Source organism: Zeus faber (assembly GCF_960531495.2).
Source record: "Zeus faber genome assembly, chromosome: 4".
NCBI lineage: Eukaryota > Metazoa > Chordata > Actinopteri > Zeiformes > Zeidae > Zeus > Zeus faber.
This window is the reverse complement of record NC_137191.1, coordinates 29,424,193-29,441,906: the sequence shown is the minus strand read 5'-3', so window position 1 is coordinate 29,441,906 and position 17,714 is coordinate 29,424,193.

Genomic DNA, 17,714 nt, shown 5'->3' with positions numbered 1-17,714 from the left:
CAAAGCGTCGCGCACCTCGCTAACACTGTCTGAATGAACAAATGAAGACAGACTCGTATGCTCCCTGTATTTAAAGTAATAATCTGAAGATTTTCATATGAACAAGATCATATAAACAAGGAACTTCCTGTTTATATGATCTTGTTGAAAATCTTCAGGTCACTTTAGGTCAACAAGTTTCAACTCAATATTTTACAAAAATATACAAACACTCCATTTTCCAATCAAATCCGCATGACTGATATTTTTACTATAACAATATACATAATTAACTATTTGGTTTTAAATTAGGTCTACATTTCTACATTCATATATTTTTGGTTTATTATTTTTTATTTTATTTATATTGAAAGTAAACCCAAACCTGAATAGGATAACTTTGCACTTTGGGCATTTCCTTGGGTCATAATGAAACCGTTTTGTTTGATTTATTGAAAATTCCCACAATTCCATGCAAATCCTGGAAGTATAATATATACGGTGTACATATTTGATAATAAACTCACACACCATCTACAAACCCTGATCAGAAAAACTGCAAATGTGTAACAACAGTACCAAGACAGCTAAAAAGAAACACCTTGAAAGCAAGCACCAGGAGACTTGGTCCAAAATGATGTGTACATGTAATCAAAAAAACATTCCTACCTCAATATCCTACTCCTCAGGGTATTAATGTGGGCACTGACAACTTTCATATCATCAGCTTTCAATATCTTGATCAAAATGCGTCACATATTTGATTGGAATTTTATTTGATCTGTTTTCATAGACATATTTTTCACAGGGTTACGTGTTTTTTTTAAATAATTTACACGTTTTGATCCAGAATGATAGTTTAAATTATTATATGGCTCAATTTGAGAAGTCTGAGATGGTTAGATAGATAGATAGATAGATAGATCCATCATTTAACATTCACAAAACATTCAAAAAGACTAGAACGTAGCAGCTGGGGATTCGATTTTTTTCATTATCTTAGTATCAAATGTGTTAATATGTGTACTGTATATTCTGGATTATATGTTTTACATTAAAATTATTACATTATGAGTTTAATTTAGCTACGTCCCTGATAAGGTGGTGGTGGTGTCATCTGTTTCTCGCAAACAAAATGTATCTTCGAGGAACACGGGATGTCGTTCCAAGAGCCTTCGGGTTGGATCGACTCGACGCAGTCCTCCCCTCCTGAATCATTGGGTTCACCAGCTGCCCAGAACCTAAATGTATTTTAAAGGAAGATACTGGTATCAGATAGAGTTTTAGCCTGTTAACTAGTCAGCACAGACATTTTACATTAGCCCTGATATATTTGTGAGTTACTTGATTCTGACTGAATTAGTGTGTTAATTCCATGTCAGGTGCACCCACACCAAAATGGAATTAATAAACAAAAATTCTGTCACAATCAAGGCTTTGTGGACAAAATATTTGAGGAAGGTCTCTAATGTGTATTCACATAATGTCTGAATAGAAAACATATTGGAAATAGAGAAAATAAAATACGCTCACAAGAAAATAGGCTAACATTAAATTCCTTTGGAATTCAGAAATTGTTAATTCTCAGTGGGTAATCCCCACTTACGAGATAAACGTGTTAAATTCCCTCTGTTCTGAGGAGCAGTTCAGCAAATTTGTGTTTGTTTGGCAAAGCTTGTGAATTCTACAAGCATCTGCACATGAGCTAAAATGACAAAGTAATTTAGATTAATGTAAGACTTATTTTAGAATAAAAAAATAACAATGCAACAGGAACTATATTGACCATTACGATGTAATACCTCCTGACCGGAGTAGGCTGACACTTATTGCCAAGACAGTATGTTACAATTCCTTCACATTCCATAGCTATGCTGATGCTATTCATGCAAAAGTTATCGTGGATCCCTGCTTTACAATATAAACTACTACAGAATTCACAGCTTAAACAGAAGCCACACATTTATGGTGAACAACACTGCTTGGTAGAGGCAAAGCAATTCCAGGAAGCGATTCTAACGAAGCAGTTACTTCAGGTCAGACGAGAATAGATGCATTATCTGTCAGTTCCTCACCCTTTGTTCAGGCGTGATCCATCGACCCATTTCCACACCCCTTCTGAGTCTGAATCCGACAAACCAATCCAGAATTTGCTAAGGAGGCCCTTAACAAATGACTGAGGAGTGAAGAAAACAATGCATGAAAGAGCATGCTAGTAACTTTGTTCCCTCTTCGACTCGTACATTACTTACTGTTTGTGAAATATCAGTGCCACCGTGTGTAAGAAATAGCACCCAGTCACTCAGAACTAATTTCATTTACCCTCTCAGTAAACTGCTCACTCACTCAAAGTCAAAAAGAACACTCTCCACCATTTCTCCCCTCATCATTTTCACCTACCATTACAAATAACCAGACAGCTATCTTTAGATTCCCAAACATTACTAATGGTCCTGATTTAGTGCCAGTCTGATTACTTTTTATACATGGTAGGCGTAATCCAAGATTTGCATTTTCTCTCAGTGATGTCTTACCTGCTCCTTGTGCTGGTTCAAAAGGAGATACCACATGGACCTCTGGATTCCTAACGACCCTCGCATTGTAGTAAGCTTATAATAAGTCCTAAGTCAAGTCTACACTAACTCACCCGTTCGCTTATATTATTGATGATGACCAGATGAGCTCCTCTGGTTATACAGTCCTTCTGACTCTCCTTCCAGGTTTTACTGTCAGTGGAGGTTACGTAGCAGCTGTTGCCAAACTTCTGCCATCCTTGGCTACAGGTGTTACTAGTCAGCTCTAGAAAATAGAAACGTGTTACTGTATTTCTAGTCTCCCTTTGCCACACCTCTCTTGTGCTGGAAAAAGGTTTGGCAAGACACATTATCTTTCAAGGATAAATAAAAAAACAAAACACTGTGAACAAAACAAAACAGTGTGCATTGTTTGTATTCAGTACACTAATCAGAATCCTCAAAGGTGGATCTGTGCTATGCTCACCAGTACCCCTGCACAACAGTGGCATGGAGAAAATGTAATTGTGGAACATTTTCACATATAGTAGGTGAACCAACAAACAAATTGGTAACTACATGCGAGCTGGGGAATGTACCCCAGATACCTTCAAACCAGCAATACACTCTGTATGCTATTTTATAAGGTTTATACAGTTTTAACTGTACTGGCAGACCACTAATTTGTCAATTGCTCAGGAAATAACCTGTGGTAGAATAATTTGTTTCATATGAAGGATTAGCATCCTCAATTTAATTTACAGTAATCTGTACATGTTGACTGAGCAGTCCATGTCACCAGATGAATGAATATGGCTCTTGTGCTTTGTGGTTTCCAGGTACATTTTGTCTACATTTGTCTGTGCTATGGGAATAATTTCAAGTGAGAACTGGATTGAAGTATTTGCTTTTCTATATTTTTCTATGTACAGTTACGCGCCCACATTGAATGAGGCCCCATGAATATATTACCCAGAATGAGTCTTCCGGTATGATTGGGATTAAGATTTGAAACCTAATGGTTCCAAATAATTCCAAACACAGAGGAAAATCACAAGCCACTGTGTTTAAGAAAATGTAAAGCTGTGTAGACACACTTAAATCAGAGGAGTATAGCAATCCGCCCTGCCTGTAATTCTGCCATTCAGCCGACGGATTTCTGTGTGTAAGCGGTCTCTCTCTGTAATCAGACTGTCCTTATTGCTCTGTAGTTTGTTGCTCTCTTCTCTCAGACCATCATTATCCATTCTTAACTGGTCTCTCTCCTTTGTGATGTCATTGTTTCTGGTCCGCAACTGGTCTCTCTCCTTGGTGATGTCATCGTTTCGGGTCCGCACCTGGTCTCTCTCCTTGGTGATGTCATCGTTTCTGGTCCGCAATTGGTCTCTCTCCTTGGTGACGTCATCGTTTCTGGTCCGCAACTGGTCTCTCTCTTCTCTCAGACCATCATTATCCATTCTTAACTGGTCTCTCTTCTTTGTGATGTCATTGTTTCTGGTCCGCAACTGGTCTCTCTCCTTGGTGATGTCATCGTTTCTGGTCCGCAACTGGTCTCTCTCCTTGGTGACGTTATCATTTCTGGTCCGCAACTGGTCTCTCTCCTTGGTGATGTCATCGTTTCTGGTCCGCAATTGGTCTCTCTCCTTGGTGATGTCATCGTTTCTGGCCCGCAACTGGTCTCTCTCTTTGGTGATGTCATCGTTTCTGGTCCGCAACTGGTCTCTCTCTTTGGTGATGTCATCGTTTCGGGTCCGCAACTGGTCTCTCTCCTTGGTGATGTCATTGTTTCTGGTCCGCAACTGGTCTCTCTCCTTGGTGACGTCATTGTTTCTGGCCCGCAACTGGTCTCTCTCTTTGGTGATGTCATCATTTCTGGTCCGCAACTGGTCTCTCTCCTTGATAATGTTGTGATTTCTGTTCCGTAACTGGTCCCTCTCCATAGTAATGTTGTTGTTTCTGTCCAGTAACTGGTCTCTCTCCTTGCTAATGTTGTTGTATCTGGTCAGTAAATGGTCTCTCTTCATTGTCATTTCTTCATTTCTGGTTCGCAACTGGTCTCTCTCCTTGGTAATGTCATTGTTTCTGTCCAGTAACTGGTCTCTCTCCATGCTAATGTTGTTGTATCTGGTCTTTAACCGGTATCCCTCCTTAGTTATATTGTAGTAATTATTAAAGCTCCCTCTTCCAGCTAATAATCTTCCATAATCTGCAAAAAAGAAAATACATTGCACACTTTGTCATTCAACTTCACATATCATATCATTAACACAATGACAAACATCAAATCAAACTTTAGGCCTTTTACATTTACAATTACAAATCACTGATCATGAAATGTCATTATTTATGTTGTTATAGAAAAAAAACAGTATTTTTTTTTTTTCGAACAAAGCAAGTTTGTCTACTTTGCCTCCTGATTTACACATACTTACACGGAAGTGGTGGAGTGTACAGCGGTGCTAGAAAGTTTGTGAACCCCAAATATTCTGCATAATTTTGAACTAAAACGTAATCAGATGTTCAGCTTAGTCCTAAGAATAGATAAAGGGAGCAAAATGATGCAAAAATCATTAGCAGTTCAATGACAGGAATTCAGGAGTGAATTTTCGTGGCCCTGTCCTATTAAAAAACCTGAGGACATCAGAAGAAGAGCTGTTGATGCTCATCAGACTGGAAAAGGTTATAAAGTTGATGTCTAAAGAGTTTGAGCTCTACCAGTGTTGAGAAAATTCAACACCATTGTTACTATCGCCAAGCTAAATTTGCTCAAAGATGAACGCAGATAATATTCCAGGAGGTCTCAAGGTCCAAAAACCCAACACTGCATTACCAAATAAGAACCTTATCCCAACCGTGAAGCTGCTTTGTTGTCTTGGAAATTCAGGATTGTACCAGCTAATCCTACAGGAGAAAATCAGGGTATCTGTATGTGAACTGAAGCTCAGCAGAAGGTTAATCATGTGGCAGGACAATGATCCCAAATACAAATCCATCTACCAAAGAAAGGTTCAAGTATTGGGGATATTGTGTTTTGTAATGCCTGAGTCAAAGTGTTGTGGCAGAAAGTGAGAAATGCGAGAAAACCCACCAACACACTGAGTTGAAGTAATTCTGCAAGGAGGAATGGTTCAATATTTATCCAAGCTGATCTGTGGGATTGATCACCAGTGCCAGAAATGTTTGGTTTAAGTCTTTGCTCCTCAAAGGGGGATGACAAAGACATTTGATAATTTCAAGAATAACTTTTTTTGTGTTATTTGTTTAATGGGTTTGTCTTTATCTATTTTAGGACTTAGATAAAGATCTTATAACATTTTAGGTGACATGATCCAAAAGCAAAAGGTTTTACTCACAGAGGAAACCAAGGACTCCACACCCAGCCAGAAGGAGAAGACACACCAACCCAAGAGCCACCGCAGCAGCACGGACGCATCTCTCTCTCAACCCATGCACTAAAAAAACATACAATGATGAACCTGCATATCTCACAAATTCCCCCAAACTATAAGGTTGTTGCAATTGGGGTTTTGGTCATTTGCCATGTCTCTAACTCTCCTGTCATTCCAGATCCTGTCTCTCCCTCTTGCCATGCAGTTTCCTAATTCCCTTCACCCGCAGCTTATTCCCTCATTAGTCCCTCAGCATATATACCAGTCCTCTTCCCTTCGTTCATGGCTAGATTGTCTTGTGTGTTTAGCAGAGCAGTTCAGCATTATCTAGTCCTGTTTTTTTCCCCTGACCTACTTGTTTTCGACCCTGCTTGCTTGTTTTCTGGGCCTTGGCCTGCTGGCCTGCACGCCAGCCCCTTGTCGGATTTGTTTCCCTGACTGACTGATCTACCGGTGTTGACTTTGCCTGTTGACTAGTAAACTGAACTCTCCTTGCATTTTGGTCTGTCTCATTGTCGTCCTTTTGGGTTCAATTTGCCAATCCCAGTGACTGTTACAGTATACTGTATAAGATATGTTCAGGAATCTTTTGTGTGTCTGACAAGAAGCAATGATGTATTGAGACTGTTTAGTGCCGTAATGAATGTCCCAGCGAGTCGTTTTTTCTCCCAAAATACATACAATGTATGTGTGTAACTTGTGTTGCATGTTTTTTACCTGGTGGGTAGTGTGCTTTCATGGCCCCAAACTCCTTTAAGCTGTCATCTACTTCCATGGTAAACATTGTGGATTCCGTCTGTCTGGCCACTGAGCAATTCTAACAAACTACTTTAGAATACAAACATCTGTGAAAGTAATTAAGATCTTATGAACAATATCAAGGAATAAGAGCAGCACGTTTCCTGAGCAAAATCTTTATATATATATATATATATATATATATATATATATATATATATTGTTGAGCGCATTAAGAAAAAATTGACTACTAAATAAATGCGCAGCCCCTACCTGAGTCTCAGAGAGTGGAAAATGAAAAAAAGGATTATTGATCCAACATTTGCTCTAAATTTGTAATGATTGTGGTGAGTTATTTCTTGTTAAAACCAATACGAATCAACACTAGCACTAACTGTTCATTTAAAAACCGGTGCTCCCAGATTGCTTCTGCTGTGAGAGCCAATTGGCATCCCCCCCCATGTCAGCTTGAAAAACAAATATGATGAGAAGAGGAAGCAAAAGAGTTACACAGGGTGATGAGTTATCAAAAAAAAAAAAAAAAAAAACAGCAAAAGCACACAGCTATCAACTATTTCTGCAAGTTCAGCTTCAGAAAGTGCACGAGAAGTATGGGGAGTGAAATTAACTGAAAATCATAAATGAAAGATTTGGAGGAAAGAAATTCACTATTCACTAATTATGTTTTTTGTATTAGCATGAATTCCAAGGCTGTTGCCTATGGCTCATCTCATATTACGAGGCATCCCAGTTGTCAAATTTCCCAAATATTTCATTTTAATTCATTGCAATACACTTATTATACAATTGCACCGCAAAATTGATGACGTCTCACTCTGTATATCACTGATGTTGTTTTAACGTCAACATGTTCCTGTTTTCAACATATTCCATCTTGTTCCATGGCCCCTTCCTTTCATGTTCATCTCTCACCTCTCATGTTTCTGACATGTTCATTCTCAGATGATGGTAGTGCTTGTGTAAGTGTTCAGTTGATGGCAGACCAGCATGGCCATGCTGGTGTACCTGTTCTGGTATGAGATGAAGGCTGGTGGTGTTGAAAGAATAGTTATCATTAATGCTTAAATACATTTTTTGGGGTTGTGGTTGCTTCAGACACAAACATGGTAAAGCATGGCAGGACTTCAATCATAATGTATTGCACTCTGATTCCTCTGAGTTTTAGCAGCTTCAAAGGCAGACATTTTATTTCTTCATATTGTAAGACAATGGCACATACTTTATGTACAACATTCTGCTGGTTGCAACAATTCCCTGAAGCTCCTTTCTTACATCCTTTCTCTTCTTTATTGTGTTTAATTTTTCATTTTTCTGTCTACCAGTCCACAAGCTGTCTCCCATAGGCTCTGTTGCTACGCTTTCCTCTTCTTTGATTGGCTGGATTGAGAAAAATAAACTGAAAAACTGAAAATAAAACGTTAGCATTAGCCACACAGCTAGCGCTGTTAGCACTAGCCATACTGATAATTTTGTTAGCATTAACAACACCACTAACATTTATCAGGGTTCAGGGTTCCCACGTGTCCTGTAAAACCTGGAAATCCTGAACTTTTATGGACTACTTTTCAAGCCAAGTGTTCATGTCCTGGAAACATTAATGAGATTCTGGAAAGTTATAAAGTTACGCTGAACATATTCAAATGTGTTTCTTCACTTGTTCTATTTCAGGTGTTCGACAGCAAAATAAATAAAGAGTTTTAAAGATTTCCGAGCATGCGCACCGGAGACTTCCACTGGCCAAGCCAGGTAACTTCCGGTTGAACCCTCCGCTAACTTGAATGGAATAAAATAATTGAATGGCGCGGCACTTCTTGACTTTCCAAATGTTATCGGACTGAATGGATCAAATTCTGATAGTGAAATGAGTCATTTTGCAGGGGTTGTGATGCTCAAAGAAAAAATCCACTGTTTAACAGCCGCTCCTTTTCCCATGATTATGTGTGGGGGAAAATGCTTTTTGGGCCCCTGTTCAAGTCATCCAGTCACTCACTCGCACCCGCAGAACCAACGAGTTCCACACACTCCCAGTCCCCACTGATTCACACCATCAGGCCACCGATTTGCTCCAGCACAATTATCCATATCATTGCTATTGAAAGACCAAGAGTTCACAAAGACAAAACATTTATATATTTTTTTTACTTTAAATTTGATTTAAATGTTATGATCAATCGAAATCGAGTACTAGTAAACTACTAAAGGGACAAATTTCAATTCATGGATGGTTACTGTCACTGGATTTTTCAAATTTTCAATCGTACATTATCCTTCTTGACCCTACTTGACACAAGGAGGGTCAAGAATGGTCATATTCTGTGGCGCCAGTTCTTCAATTACAGTATTTTTTTAGCTGAGTTGTACGGTATTCAAAGCTGCTTTGGTAGCAAGATTTTTTGTGGTTATGAAATCATAGCTACATATCATACTATGTGTATACTGTGAGAGTCTATCGATACAAAAATGTTGTTTTTCCACTTTAAACCTGATTGGTGTAAGGCGGGCAATATTTTAGCTTCTGTCAAGATTCCAGAAGACCTGGAGTCTTGATTTATTATAAATTTGAATGACAGCATTCATCTACCAGAAGACCCCTCTGCTACGAAACCTAAAAAGCCAAATTCTAAGGCGAACAAGCCAATGATAAAACCTGTGACAAAACAACAGTGAATACTGGTGTAGCATTTCAAAGTTGGAGGGAGCTTGGGAGCATACAGTAGGTATTTTAAAAACCTCCAAACTAATGCAGAATGGGTCTTAGAAATGGGAAATGCCCTCCCACCCAGAAAATTTTGGGTGGGAGGGCACAGAGGTCTGAGTTCGGAAGGAAACACCTTTAATTTGCTGATGTAGTTGTATTTCTAATGGCTTCCTTTAGCGCTCTACCGTTATCGGTTGGTCTGGTAACTAAAAAACACGTCATTCAATTCAACATTATTGTACAGCCATGCAGAGAAGAGAAAGTATTTATTGAATGGGTCAGTGCAGCAGGAACATACACCCGACTTTACAGTTGGTGCAACGGCATCATTACATGAATGCAGACTCCGCACCACGCAATGGATTCTCAGCACTGCTGGATTTCTGATGGCAGAGATCCTGATCTACTCTGGTAGCTGATCCAGCTGGGTTCTAGAAAAGAACAGCACACACACACACACACACACACACACACACACACACACACACAGACACAATGTTAAACACTGAGGTGTCTGAATGAGGGCCCTGGGCTCTCAAGAATCAGAGCCCATTGTATAGTGATTGTATGATATAATTACTAACGTATGTTACTTCTATTTTGTTGCTTTCATGTCATACGGAGAACGACAATAACAACGTGTCTATTTAGAGACCTGTATGAGAAAGGATGTGAAAGAGGCCCCCAGCTAGGAGAGAAGAGGAAATGTGTAGATTTATGTCTGACAAGTGCTGAACTTTGACCTATGTATTGTGACCAGATGAGCTCCATGATCTCTGTACCAGCATAAAGGACGGACATAAAGGATAAAGTCTTTTACTCTATTCGTCAGAGAATATATCTGGCTCCTGTTCTCTCCCAGACAATCCATGGAAAGTCTGGTTTGATGCTGATTTGTGTAATAAAACTATTATTTTTAATCAAGTCAGCGTCAACGGAGACTCCTTCTTCATCAACACATCAAAATCATCAAGATACTACAACACAATGACATGTCAATGGTCTGCTGTAAAATCACTATCGCCTGTGTGTCTCTGAGTATAAATTTACCCTTTATGCAGACGCAGAGCTCTTTCATTAATATAATATAATGTAATATAAAGAAATATTATATTATATTATATCATATTATATTATATTGTATTTTATTATATTTGTGACGTGGGGATGGTGTGGTTTGAGCAGCCACACCTGACCTTTGTCTAGGTAATCGGGGCCCAGGATCAGAGTGGCTGTACATCTGTTGCTCGTTGGTTGGTCTAACGAGAATTAAAAAAAAAATGTTTCCCCCTTTTTGAACATGTCTGTGTGATGAGAAATAAGTGACGGCCTTCTGTATATACAACGTACGGTCTTGGTTCTTTTTTGTTTTATATATTTTTTGTGATTATTATTCAATGATTAATATTAGTATTTTCTTTGTTATTAAAATATGTATACTCATACTCGTTAAGAAAGGATTACCTTCAAAGCATTGTGGGATTTCGAGTTTTCCATCAATGCACTGGGTCGGCACGGCGAAGCCACAATTCCTGGCCTCGTTCTTGCAGTAGAATGAGATGATTTCACCGTGGCGGATTCTCTGACTGTTCAGTTGTGCCATCCAGAGTTTATTTCCATTGTATAATATCCTTGCTCTTTGTATTCCTATAAGGCACGGCGCTGCAGGCCGAAGCCATAGGGGGACAGATGAAGGAACAGTTTGATTTACGTTCCTCAAGAACAGGAATGTGTGAGTTCTCAGCATGCATCGGAATTGTGAATTGTGATAATGTTGATTTTTAAGAACACAAGTCTTTCAATAACAAGATTGGCCACACCTTTGCAAACAGGCCTCTCGGACCACTGTCCCGTTGCTTGACACACAACATCGATTCTTTGGTCAATGACGTAGTCTCCATGGCAGTCATATTTGATTATCTCCATGAAATCAAAATCTCTCTGCGCGTCCGTTGACATATAGCCATGATCAATGGGCTGAGGTGGAGGGCAGGTCACCACTGGATCACAGGGGCACAAAGGCCATCAATCAGAGTATGTACACTTGAGACTACAGCATAGTACAGCCTAGCTGTGGTTGTTGCCTTGGCCTCTAAGAAGCCTCATTTCAAGGATCATTTAATTATGACTACTATAACTACAAGCTTTGCCACATACTTTGACACACCGGTGGCTCGGTCCATTTTCCGGAGCTGGTACACTCCCCTCTTTTGTTGCCGATGAGTGCGAAGGGAGGTGAACATTTGTATGTGCCCCCAAGTCCAAATTGTGTGGTGTTGCCACTGATTTTCCGGTCATAAACAATAAACCCAAACAGTGGCTTCGGAGCTGGGCCACAGGTCACCGCTGGAAGACAAATGACGGAACATGGAATTTAACATTACTTCTTCCCACTCACACCATAGTAAAATCTATATACTGTACAGTAGTTCACTCTGACATTTGATATTTCATTTGACTTTGACATCTGCGATGTCTCCAGAATAAGGCTGTAGAAAACTGAAAGGTCAAGAGAATCAGAAGACAGAAAACTAAAGGTAATTTACTTTTCACTTTTTCTATTCCATGTTTCCATATCTATCAAACCTGATATACTGCTCCATACTTCTGTTTAAAACGGGAAGAAAACAAGAATGACACAAATTAAAAACTAGACCCAGTTCTAATCAAGATGTAAATCCATAATTACTTGGAATTAAAGCAATTAGAAACAGCAGAAAAATCGGAAACCTTATCATCCGTTGTAAATAGAAATTATTTCAAGTCTCAACTCCCAAATGACAGTACATAGCATCATATAGTGTCTTTTGGCAAAGCCTTTATCCAAAGCAACTTACAAGTAAATTGCCGTTAATAGTGGAATCGACTGTAATCCGTTAGTCAAGTCACATTTTTGACACCTGTTCAGGTGTAAAATGAAGAGGTCGGTCTTTTGTCTCCGATGAAAGATGGACTACCACTCAGTTTAGAATCTGATATAATCGCAGTTATTGAGGTGTCGTTCGCTTAATGGGGTTAGAATTAACTGAGGTTTGGAAGTGGAGACCACACCCCAACCACACCTATTACCAATCAACTTTACATACATATACGCATCAGATCCACCCATCATTTGGTTGTCTTAGCTTTCGCAACCCACTACCTCCCCAGTCTCCACCCCTCTCGATGTCTCTCTCTCTCACGCTTTTTTTCCATCTCTTGGGAACTACGATGGGGATTCACGGACACAGCTGAGGCCTGATGCCCTTCAGATTCTTTTCCTCATCGTCAAGGCCTCTGGTGTTCCATCCTTCATTAAGCTCGCCAGCCATCATTCCACCTACCACCATGCTGAAGCACCAATTCACCGACATCATACCTTTACCATCTCTTTTCTTACCCATCATCACCATCATCTTGTATCTTCTATTACTTTGTATTTTGCATATTATCTTCAGTCAATTACAAGTCAATCTATCTGTTGTGGTGTGGTCACTAACTCGTGAAACACCCCGTAGGCCAATACCAGTGCCTTAAATTTGATTATAGGGTAGGGAGAGCCTGGGAAAGAAGGGTTATATGATAGAATTTGGGCTGGTTGAGTTAGTTAATTACATAATTAGTGTTTCAATATTTAATGTGGTCCAGCAACTTTACATATGTAATTTAATTCCTTGCATAAAGGAAGAGATGGGAAGAAATACAGATCATTTGTATCACATTTTTATAATTTATCTCATGCATCACTGTTTCTTAAATTAATATAAACAGTGGGAGTTCAAACCCAGCAGCAACCTCTTGCACTGGAGGCTTATAAGAGCCTCCACCTGTGGGTCTTCTTCCCCTGATTGTGTCAAGCCATGTGCCGGACAAGTAGTGGGTGAGAAAGACTTTTATGCAAAATATTGTTTAAAGTTTATGATGATGATACTTATGGCTCGTCTATTTTGATCTTTCCAGTAAATATTTTATTCTGAGCCCAGGTCTGCAGAATGTAGTCTTAATGGACATGCCTGAGGTATTGTACTTTTAACAATTTTAATGTTGTTGTTGAAGGTCAAATAATAATTGGATTTAACTAATTGTGCTCTGTTTTTTTTTCATTTGAAATTTTTCTTAGCATTACATCATCTTTAACTAGTTTTTAACATACTTCCTGAGTCCTGCTTTTAACCTCTTCTTCTCTTTCTAGTACCACGGCTGGTGGCAGTTTCCAGGCACATAGTAGGCTGGTGTGGTGGAGTCACATTTAATAGTGTTTGGTTTGTGGTGGTGCACTTGGTAAGTTTGGGTGTTTATTTTTATGCCATATAGTGGGTTTATCTTTACAATTTGCTTTATCATTTATGATTGGCAATCACATTTGTTAGAGGCTCCATTTAGCACCTAACCTGGGGTTCCACTTGTCGTGGGAGTCAGATTTTCTATTTGTTATCTTCCTCTTTGCTCTGTTAATGGCAATTGGACCCACACTGACCGTGGTACCTTATTTGGTATACCTGCACATGTTTGTAAGTGCGATATAGGTGCCCCCCCCCCCCCCGTGAATTGGGAATGGTGTAGCTAGGTTTGCCACATAAAGAAAAAACTACAGTACATACGTTTGCACTCTGGTGCTGATGCATTCCATGTTCCATCATCTTGGCACGTAATGTTGCTGGCTCCATGCAAGACGTGCCTATACAAAACAACCTCATTAGTGTATCCAGTGGTTCTACAGACAAAATAAGCTGTGAATAGGCTATTTAACGACTTAAAAGTATAATTGAGTGCAAGTTGGAATAATATAGTTATTATAGAGTTTAAATAAATAGTTAAATAAATCTTAAAAAAAAACAAAAAAAAAAAAACAACCTCTAATCATTTGCCTTAAATCATTGCCAAAATGTATAAAAAATCCATATATTTTACACTCCCATTCATCATTTATTGTCTCTTTCTACCTTTTAAATGCTATTTCCTACACGTAATATTACCTTTTTGTGACTCATTGACCCTTTACCTTGTCACTTTCATAATGAGAAGGGCTTCTCTAAATGCTTTGGTGGTTTCTGAATGCCATTGTGAAATAAGCACAGCAGCTTTCCTACTAGGTTCAGCATGAATAACATTGTATATCTCTTTAACTACAAAACATTCCAAACGCTTCTTCTAACTGCTCACAAGTTCTTGCCTTGCAAAACAGTGCAGAAGCATTCCGCACTTCAGGAGTGAATGCTAATAAAACTTCACAATTACCAATTCTCTTTCATCTTTCAATCTCTCATGGTTCTTCCTTTGATAGATACTTTGATAGAGATTGAACAACACTGAACTTGCAAGCCATGACACGAATGTGCTGTTTGAACAGCAATGCCATAATTTAGATCTTAACCTTATGACTGAATTAAAGGTGCAGTGTGTGGAATTTACAGAACGGACTTGGCAGTAATGTAATTTAATATCCAGTGTATCCAGTGTTTTAGTGTATAATCCCATGAAAAAAAGAATTGTGCTTTCCTTACTTTAGGATTAGCCATTTTTATCTGCATAGCATACAGGTACACAGTTACAGCCCAGAACTGACAAACCAAACATTGGCTCTGGAGCGGGCCTTTTCATGTTTTTTGCGGCCAACATCTCTGCCATGGAGGCCACCATTTTGTACCACCATGGAAATACATTTTCAGTTGGTTGTGATCTGCAACTTCACCTCTAGATGCTACTAAATTCTACACACTGCACCTTTAAACAATTTGTTTCATGTCTGGAGAGTCATCTGTCATTTCCACCAGTCTGCTGTATTGCTGCCACTGTGACAAGTGACTTACGGACAAGTAAGCAAACAAGCTAACCAAGGCCTTGATTGTTCATTGTCGAAGGGATATGGCTAATAAAAAACCCCAGCGCACCCTCATTGGTCTGTCCAGTTGTCAATCGAAAGTGCAACTTGTAAAATGGGGTACTACAACACAGGTACAAGTACGTACCTGTGTTGTAGTACCTTCAAAGACTTGATGAATCAGACAAATGTGTGGTAATCTTTTAATTCCGTGTTACAATGCTGTTTGTTTTCACTCATGTACCATGGTAATGGTGGCAATACCGAGAAGCCGTTTGGGAGGAGACAGAAGTATTCTTAAACTAGCTCTAGTAAACCAAGCAAATTAAGGGGATGGAGGGGACCCTGATAAAGCCTATGAACATGCAAATTCTCACACTGTGGAAATTACTGTCTTTGCTGCTGGGTCATATGGCTGAAAATGTATGCAATGGCACCATTGGATTTTCTAGCTGGGTGCTTAAAGGTATGAATGAAGCCCGAAAAAATAATTTTTATTGGAGTGACTTCATGGAGAACCTTGGCCTTTTATCTCTTACCCCTCATCGCAGGTGTAGGTGATGGTACTCTGGTACACTGTGTCTTCATATAATACTTCACCATTGGACACTATGTCTGGGTGGGGACATTTCTTTGCTGCGGCAGAGAGAAGAAGCATACGCAGGACATTGCGGCTGTAGTTGAAGTGCTTTCATCGCTAAACAAAAAGTGACTGCTCAACTAATCGACACAAAAGTTTGGCATTCTCTCTTCAACTTTTGAAGGCATTAAAAAAAAAACCCTGCAATCTGTCTGAAGAGTGGATGTTTGAAGAAAACTGGATGAGGTATGCTAAAATGGCAGCCTGTTCATTTCCTGTGAAGTTGCTCACCCAGCGCATTTGCCGAAAAGTAACCCAAAGGGGAAATAAAACGGATCTAAGAATATCTGAAATAGATCTTGACATTAAATGTGACTTATGTGGTTTAGAGGAAGAGACTGTTCATCATTTATTTTACAGATGCACGTACAGTTAGACTGTCTGGTTTCTAATATCAGTTTTTATGATATTGTTTTGTTTTCCAAATTATGGTGGTCTATGGGTGCAAAGTGTTTTGTTGGGGTTAGGTGCAGTACCAGAGTTGGCTACTACAGCAAATGCTGCCATTAAAAGTTGTTGTTTTTTACAATACAGGAAGTCTAATATATACAACATTATAGTATAACATTGCTTGGACAGAAAGCAAAATTCGGGTCATTTTAAAACTATTCTAAATGGGTTTTTTTCCCCGAGAAACTTCTCAGCTTGTTCTCACACATCCCATGCCCTTCTAGGGCACTACAAATGTCAGACTCGTTTTGTGTTTACCCACATAAATATGTAAAACTTTTTATAGTCGGCAATACCCACGCTTGCACGTGAAATGAGTTGCTGTCCACTCCCCGCTGCTGCTGCAGATGATGGTGCGTTGTCCTAGCACGGGCTTGTGTCCTCGACTACACGTCAAGATCACCTCAGTTCCCGGTTCAGAGACTTTCTGGATTCCGTGCACCTCAACGTTGGGCCCCAGTACGGGCCTACCACATTCTGCATAGGAAAACCAAATCATGACAACCAAATTCAATACAGAGCTAGTGGCTGATCCTAGCGAGGCAACTTGTTAGTGGTTGGAACCCTGCTTATAATGATGTTCTTCCATTCATCCAGAAGATATTTCCCCAAAATAATGAGAATTTTGTTTGAAGCACTATATTGCTGCTTTAAAATGGATTTATTTGAAAACATACATAAACATACATAAAACTGTGTGTTCTTACCCCTTTCTATGATAGCCAGGATTAACGTTTTCAGCAATTTGTACTACAATAACTCTTCTGTGGGATCTGACCAGACAGGCTCACTCCCCATGAGCTCCCTACGCGCTCCCCACACGTTCCCCACGCGCTCCCCAGGTACTTCAAGCGGTTCACCGGTTGTGTTTCCTTGGACCACTATTGATGGGTACTAACCACTGCACAAGAACGCCCCACAAGACCTGCTGTTTTGGCGATGCTTTGACCCAGTCATCCAGCCATCAGAATTTGGCCCTTGTCAATGTCGCAATTCAAAGTCAAGAACTGATAGTTCACTTGCTGCCTCATATATCCCACCCCTTGACAGTTGCTATTGGAATGAGATGAGCTATGTTATTCATTTCACCTGTCAGTGGTTGTAATGTTGTGGCTGATCGGTGTGTATGCCCCACCGGAGATGTGCGTAATGACTGGGGTTCACTAATATGCCCTATTTTGTATTTGTATTAAGTATGTGTATGTTGTATCAAAAACCATATTGGCATAGATAATAACAGTTTCGGCACAAATCAGCACAAACGACTATATTCATTTATGTTCTGATCACATGGGGTGCCAACTTCACTGAAGCATTTAATAAGCCATAAGTTGTATTTAAGTAATCAACCATATGTGTCATGCCAGAGGAGATTTGCATAGTGCAGGTTTAAGAAGCTACTCAAGACATTTTTACCATTAGAATTAAGTCTGCAGAATCTTTTCTAAATCTTTAGCATCTACTGAAATCTTTAGCATCTAGAGAA